The sequence below is a fragment of the Triticum dicoccoides genome, chromosome 2B, assembly GCF_002162155.2.
Source record: "Triticum dicoccoides isolate Atlit2015 ecotype Zavitan chromosome 2B, WEW_v2.0, whole genome shotgun sequence".
NCBI classification, from domain to species: Eukaryota; Viridiplantae; Streptophyta; class Magnoliopsida; order Poales; family Poaceae; genus Triticum; species Triticum dicoccoides.
In genome coordinates this window covers 795309074-795317580 of record NC_041383.1, presented here as the reverse complement: position 1 = coordinate 795317580, position 8507 = coordinate 795309074, and the positions used below count along the sequence as shown (strand labels likewise).

The 8507-nt window shown below is 46.3% G+C and overlaps 1 pseudogene; it reads right to left on the bottom strand.

The window, feature by feature from the left end:
- Positions 1-4331: 4331 nt before the first annotated feature.
- Positions 4332-4470, bottom strand: LOC119266281 (annotated as a pseudogene).
- Positions 4471-8507: the final 4037 nt, after the last annotated feature.

Below are 8507 nucleotides of genomic sequence, written 5' to 3'. Positions count from 1 at the left end.
GATTCGTTCGTCTACGCTTGGTTCGTCTTCGTGGCTTCATCTTCTTCATGGACTCGTTCTTCTTCCTTGCGGGATTTCAGGCAAGATGACCGTCACCTTGGATCTCACTACTATCATTGCTATGCTAGTTGCTTCGTTCTATCGCTTTGCTGCGCTACCTATCTTTTGCTCTTCAAGCCTCCCCAAATTGCCATGCCAGCCTCTAACCTTTTCACCCTTCCTAGCAAACCGTTGTTTGGCTATGTTACCGCTTTTGCTCAGCCCCTCTTATAGCGTTGTTAGTTGTAGGTGAAGTTGAAGATTGCTCCATGGTGGACAGGATTTTGTTGGGATATCACAATATCTCTGATATTATTAATGCATCTATATACTTGGTAAAGGGTGGAAGACTCGGTCTTATGCCTGGTGTTTTGTTCCACTCTTGCCGCCCTAATTTCCGTCATACCGGTGTTATGTTCCTTGATTTTGCGTTCCTTATGCGGTTGGGTGATTTATGGGACCCCCTTGACAGTTCGCTTTGAATAAAACTCCTCCAGCAAGGCCCAACCTTGGTTTTACCATTTGCCTCACCACCACCTATACCTTTCCCTTCGGTCGGCCAACCCGAGGGTCATCTTTATTTTAGCCCCCCCGGGCCAGCGCTTCTCTAAGTGCTGGTCCGAACCGAGCCGCCTGCGGGGCCCCCACGGGGAAACTCGAGGTCTGATTTTACTCGTAGCCAGTCTCATCCGGTGTTGCCCTGAGAACGAGATATGTGCAGCTCCTATCGGAATTGTTGGCGCATCGGGCGGCTTTGCTGGTTTGTTTTACCATTGTCTAAATGTCTTGTAAACTGGGATTCCGAGACTGATCGGGTCTTCCTAGGAGAAGGAATATCCTTCGTTGACCGTGAGGGCTTGTGATGGGCTAAGTTGGGACACCCCTGCATTGTTTGAACTTTCGAAAGCCGTGCCCGCGGTTATGTGGCAGATGGGAATTTGTTAATATCCAGTTGTAGATAACTTGACATCAGATACGAATTAAAACGCATCAACCGCGTGTGTAGCCGTGATGGTCTCTTTTCGGCGGAGTCCGAAAAGTTAACACGGTTTTGGGTTATGTTTGACGTAAGTAGGAGTTCAAGATCACCTCTTGATCATTGCTAGCTTCACGACCATTCCTTTGCTTCTCTTCTCGCTCTCCTTTGCGTATGTTAGCCACCATATATGCTTAGTCGCTGCTGCAACCTCACCACTTTACCCCTTCCTTTCCCATTAAGCTTTGCTAGTCCTCATACCCATGGTAATGGGATTGCTAAGTCCTCGTGGCTCACAGATTACTACACCAACAGTTGCAGGTACAGGTTGTGTGATGATCATGACGCGAGAGCGATGTTACCTGTTTTGGAGTTCTTCTTCTGCTTCTTCTTCGTTCAGGGGATAGGTTCCAGGTCAGCAGCCTAGGCTAGCAGGGTGGATGTCGTTTGAGCTTCTGTTTGTGTTTCATCTGTAGTCGGATGTTGTTCTCATGTATGATATATTGTTGTATTCGTGTGGCATTGTATGCCTTTTGTATGTATCCCCTTCTATTATGTAATGTTGATGTAATGATATCCACCTTGCAAAAGCATATCAATATGCGGTTCTATCCTTGGTGAGACCTTTGAGTCTCTTTAGGATAGTATCGCATATTGGGCGTGACACAACTGGACTAAACGTGTCCTCATAATCAATGCCATAGCGTTGCTTAAAGCCTTTAGCCACTAACCTAGCTTTGTACCTATCTATTGTCCCATTAGATTTTCTCTTTATTTTATACACCCACTTACAATCTATAATGTTTCTACCTAGCCTAGGTGGAACTAGATGCCAGGTCTTATTCTTCATGAGTGCATCATATTCTACTTCCATAGCATTTTCCAGTTTTTATCTTGCAAGGCTTCAATTGGATCACGAGGTTCTTGAGTGGCAGCAAAGTTTACCACTTTAAAATTTTTATCATTCCTGACCGTTCCATCCTTAGGAACCATGGGCTTGAAAATACCTCATTTAGAACGTGTATTGGGACGTTCAGGAATTGTGGCCACAGAGGATCCGGTGGTTGGCGCAGAAGATCCGCTACCTCGTACCACCAGAGAATCGGCCTCGTCTGTCGCGCGGTCGGGCGTCGGATCCCGCGACTGATCCAGTCGGTCGGGCGTCGGATCCCGCGTCCGCTCCAGGCCCACCAGATCTGGCGAGGGCGAATCAGCACTAGGGGACCGGCACACACCATCATTGCCTGTGGCGGATGGCGACCCAGGCCCACTCAGACGCCGCCTGCTGTCGGTGGGGGACCCGCCTGTATCGGTGCCGCTGCCCCGCACGGGTGACTCGCGCCGCGTGTCACGTGCGGACGGGCTACCGGCTGGTCCAGCGCCTGGCGGTGTCGGGGGCGTGCCTGTGCCAGGCTCCTCTGTGCTGCCGCCGAATCTCTCGGGATCAGCAACTCCAGGAGAATCCGCCTCGTGTCCAGTGCTGGTCCAATTTGGCCTCATGTGCTGCATAAAATGACGATCGGAAGTGCTGTTTTTTTCACTGTTTTTCTCAGCACAGCCTCCATTAGTGACAGGATTAGGATTATTAAACACATGATCATCAGCAGAACATTCACCCCCATGATCAGAAGGATTTAATAACTCCGGAGAAAGTAACAAAATTTCAGCACGGAGCCGTGCACCGGCGTTTGGATGGAGGCTAGCAAAAGGAAAAACATTCTCGTCGAAGATGACATCTCTGGATATATAGACACGACCAGTAGATATATCAAGACATTTAAAACCTTTGTGTAAATTGCTGTACCCAAGAAGAGCACATTGCTTAGACCGGAACTGAAGTTTGTGATTGTTATAGGGTCGAAGATTGGGCCAGCAAGCACACCCGAAAATTTGAAGGATAGAATAATTGGGTTTTTCATGGAGTAGTTTTTCATAGGGTGTTCCAAAATTGATAACCTTGCTAGGGATTCGGTTTATCAAATAAGTAGCAGCAATGAAAGCCTCATCCCAAAATTTCGTAGGCATGGAGGCTTGAGCAAGAAGGGATAGTCCTACTTCGACAATGTGTCGATGTTTTCTCTCAGCCGGCCCATTTTGTTGGTGAGCGTGAGGACATGAGACATGGTGAGATATCCCTATCTTGTTGAAGAGGGAGTTTAATTTTTCATACTCCCCTCCCCAGTCTGTTTGTAGGGCAAGTATTTTTTGATCAAATTGTCGTTCTACTAGGTGCTGAAAATCATGGAATTTTTGGAAGACCTTAGACTTGTGTTTGATCAAATAGATCCATGTGAATTTACTTAAATTGTCGATGAAACTCACATAGTACTTCTTTCTTCCTACTGTTTCAACAGCAGGACCCCAAACATCAGAAAACACAAGTTCTAAGGGAAATTTTGATTCACTTATTGACTTAGGATAAGGCAACTGGTGACTTTTGCCTTTTTGGCATGCGTCACATACAGAATCTTTATTGAAAGAATTTGCACAGGGAGATTATTCTTGCTAATGATTTTGCTAACAATAAGAGGAGATGGATGGCCTAGACGTCGGTGCCACCTATCCGGAGATAGCATGGTGGCACTGAGCATATGCTTCTTGACGTCGGATCCCGTGTGCCTAACCGGGTAGAGTCCTCGTCTACCCCTGCCTCAAAGGAGCACCTTCTTCGTTCCCCGTTCCTTGACAAGAAAAGAATAGGGATGAATTTCAACAAAGGAATTGTTGTCAATAGCAAGGCGACTAGCAGAAATTAGACTTTTGTTTGCTTGAGGCACATGAAGGATATTATTTAGAATGAGATCACGATCAGGAGTGTGAATAGCCGAATGACCGATGTGTTTGATAACCATACCTGACCCACTGGCAGTGTGAATCTGCTCGTTTCCATTGTAGCGATCACGCACGGTCAGCTTCTCCAAGTCTCCTGTGATGTGATCGGTGGCACCACTGTCCAAGTACCAATTTGTGTCAACCCCATACTGCGGTGCAGCTAGGTTGGCCGAGTTCTCCTCCACGCCTTGGTAGGATTCGTCATAGCGCTTCCAGCACTTCCAAGCTGGATGACCCATCTTGCCGCAGATTTGGCACTGGACTCTAGGGGCGGCAAAGGCATGGTTGTTGTGGTTGCCCCCGCCACCACCGTTATGTCCACCACCGCGCCCTCCTGACTTGGAGTAGCCGCCGCCGTGCCCGCCGCGGTCACCACCATTTCCGCCTTGGCGGCGACCGCGATCACCACCGCCACTGTTTCTGCGGCCTCGAGTGGCGGCGTTGGCAGAGGATTGAGACCCTCCACCCCGAAGATTGAGCCTCGTCTCGAAGCTAAGCAGCTGTGAAAACAGCTCGGCCACGGTCACCGGCTCCACCCGGGAACACATGGCAGACACCACCGGGTCGAAATCTTCATCTAGCCCGGCGAGGATGTGGGAGACGATGTCGTCGTCGTCCACCTTCTTCCCTGCAGCGATCATCTCGTCACAGAGGGACTTGATCTTCGCGACATATATAGTCGGTGATGGAGGAGTTGCCCTTCTGCAGGTTGGCGAGGGCAATCCTGACGTTGGTGGTCTGAGAACGGGTGTGAGATGCAAGCATCCCCTCCACCGTGTTCCAGAGTTCAGCAGCGGTGTGGCATGATGCAACCTGGATGGCGATCTCACGAGGCAGTGTCGTCAGGAGATAGGAGAAAACTTGTTGATCTTGGGCATACCAGGTTTGGAATTCAGTGTTTGGCGCCTTCGCCGTCGTCTTGCCATCAGATGAAGTGACATCAATCTGCATAGGCGGCGGTGACTGCTCGATGTCGAGGTACTTGGCCATCTGTGCGCCTCGGATGGCCGAGAGCACCGTCGCCCGCCATAGGGCCCGATTGCCCTTCGTGAGCTTCTCGGTGGCAGCGTGCGCGAATGGCGAGGATGGGAAGGAACTTGAAGACGACGCCATGGATGTGCTCGAGGATGGCTCTGGTTACCATGTAAAGACTACGATGGTGGAAGCGTATGTCATCTATGACAGGGACGCGTACGTGTTTATATAAAGAACCAGATACATGATTGGCAGGTTGTTGTTGTGGCTTGACCCCTAGTCCAAGTCTATACACAAGATAGAGATCAATCCACGTAACAACCTGCTTGGGTACAACTCCACATACGTACACAAGTTACACCGTGACGTCTATGTCACGTACACAACTACTAGCCTCTCTAACATACCTCACTTTGTGGATGTGGACCACGAGGGTGGAGCTGGATCATAAGCAGTAGGATGAAGTAACTTGGTCTTGGGAGACAAACGACAACTTCTCGACAAAGTCTGCCTATGCTGCAAAGTACTGGGGCAAGGAGATCATCCCTACGGCAGAATTCACCTAGAAGTCTATAGCTCCACTACAATGTCGCTTCTTCACCTAGCTCGCAATTCAAAATAGGTGATGGACTTCCGATCATCTAGCGTGACGCGGGATGGATCATCAGCAGTGCTGCCCGCTATGCAGCCAGGAGGAAGAGAGCATAAGTCACCTCCTAATCCACTGTTTGCTTGCAAGTGAGGTTTGGACTGCGATCCTTCATTCTTTTGGTAAACCGGAATGGTCGCCCGCGACATATGAAAGCCTCTCGGACTGGTGCACGTATAGGGGAGTCAGAGGGCAGTACAAGAGGACTACAAATTAAATGCTTTGTTCATTCTAGCCATGTGGGAGATTTGGAAGCATCGCAATGCTGTTGTCTACGAGGGAGCCACGCCGTCAATGAACTATGTTATTCTTAGGATCGGAAAGGAGGGACGCACATGGCAGCAAGTGGGGTTGCTTAAAGGATAGCTTAGTAGATTCTTTAGTGAGGTGGAAGGGTGGGCTACTGCGGCAAGTTAGTGAGTGGATGTGCCGGTGGTGTTCATGTAATTGTAATCTTGTAACACTACCGTGGAGGGGCTCTTTACCCCCATCCTCTTCTTTAATATATAGTACACACACTCGTGCATATTTGGGGAAAAAGATTATGGGCTCCAAATGATTGCAAAGGTTATGGGTTCCTTACAAGTTATGGTTACATGTTGATGATACACTTCATTGAAGTTGAGTTTCAATTGGTTTATTCAGTCAGTCATGCATGCTTTGCGATTTTAAATGGTTTGCACTTCTTACTATCGAAGATTTGCAGGCAGAAGATGATGCATGAATCACCAGAATATTGCAAAGGAATGATATGGCTGGTGTTGTCCAGAAAATTTTGAGTTTCGGTTTTCCTAGAACATATGGAAGAACATGAGACATATTTCATAACTTTGTAAACTTTTTCTAAAGCATAAGTTTCAGAACTTTAGTCGGCGGTACAATGTAGATTATCTTTAATAGAACATGGATCTAGATTTTCAAAGCAAATGGCGAGGTGCAGAATTTAGTTTATTTAGTTTGTTGATTTTACAACCAAGTCAAAGGGTTGTAGCATTATACTAGCTTAACACGCGCAGCGGCACACTGCGCCCGTCTGTACGTCGTGATAGAATCATGAACAATTATTTATAAGCAAAGAAAATATACATAGTGGCTTCACGTGTGCTATATGCTATTACATTAAGAAGAACGCATTGATACATACACATGACGGTGATATAAGAGCTCAAGATGGGAAAGAAGTACATTTATTACAACCATGCATGATGCATGTTGACAAACAAAATGACACAACCAACATATTTAAACCGTGTACAATCCACTCTACATAGCCATGCCCTGCTGATACGTTGTGAGAGAAATCCTGTATATGGTGGTATTAAACTTTATCTGATAATTATCTAATTAGCTACTCAGTTATTGCATGTTCACTCTTTTATGTCGTGGTGTATGTATAAACAACATATTGGTATGGATGTTGAAATCTTTTATAAAGGAACACACATCATCTAGATGCTACATAGAAGTTATGTATGTGTGGATAGAAAGAGCCCGTGTTGATTATTTGGCTAATTGCTTGGTTGTTTATGTTAGTTGTTGTGTTCTCCAATAGTTTTTCACGTTTGTGTAAGTTTAATTGTGTTTTTTTTTCTCACAATGTGTTTGATTTTCATCTCCACATGTAGTTTCATGTGCTTGGTTTTAACTCTTTTTTATTTTATTGGTTTGATTATTCCGGTTTTCTTTAATTTCATGTGAGATAGATGATGTGTGTGTCTTTATAATGAAAATAAAAATCGGTTATGCATCAATGATGCCATGTCTGAGAGCTACAATAAAGAAATCAATGTATAAATATGAACCGAAAAACATAGATTTAGTCTTCACATGTCGTCATATTTTACAGAGTATGAAGGTTGGTACACTTATACTAATATCGTACACATTACAACCACTCATAGTCTATACTCCCGCTGTCCCATAATTTTGTGCGTATAGATCTTATAAGAAGTGAAACCTCACAAACTTTGACCAACTTTATGGAGAAAAACATTGACATTTAGAATGCCAGACTTGTATCATTGGATTCATCATAAGATATATATAGTTTCATATTCTATATATGGTATTGTAGGTATCAATAGTTTTCTCATTCTAGTGTGGTCTCCTGTGGGATTGGTGCATGTTTTTTTTAGAAAAGGAGGATGACCCCCGGCCTCTGCATCTGGGCGATGCATGCGGCCACTTTATTAATTATTCTCAAAAGACCTTACAAAGTCATACAATAGTAAGACTAAAGCCGCCGTCTAAGCAACAAACTGTCGCTACACCTATCCAGTTGATGAAGGGGCGCAGATAGCCTGAGCCTAATACCAAACAGACATCGCAGCCAAGCCTAACATCTAAGACCTGAGACCCCAACCTAGCCACTTGCCGTCTGGGGCACACACTGGCCGGCGTGCTCTCAGAGGCCGCCGCTGCCAACTGCCACCGCTCCATCTTCAGAACTGTACTGATGCATGTGATGAAGAGGTATAGAGCTTTTGCAAATTCTTCAATACAATCTTGTGGTGGCTTAGCACCGGTATATGAGATAATTGGATCTTTAGTTTGTGAGCGTTGGGGACATGTGCAATGATATGATGTCGAAAAATGTTGCACGTCCTTGCCATGATCTTATTAGTTTGTCATGTGGACTATTTTTTTGAGCATTTATTTGCTGGCAGGCCATGTTGAAGTGCCATTGCTTGGTGCAGACTCGTACTTGTGCTGAAAATAGGCTTCTGATGACTATGTTTTTTTGTGGGTCATTGATGACTATGTTAAAGTGAGTGCAGAACAGTAGATGTCACTAGTAGAAAAAGGGCCTACAGTCCCGGTTGGTGAGGGCCTTTAGTCCCGGTTCATGAACCGGGACTAAAGGGTCGGTACTAATGCCCTGACCCTTTAGTCCCGGTTCAATTCAGAACCGGGACAGATGGGCCTCCACGTGGCCTGTCCGCTGAGCCCAGGCAGGAGGGCCTTTTGTCCCGGTTGGTGGCACCAACCGGGACCAATAGGCATCCACGCGTCAGCATTTCTGTGGCTGGGGTTTTT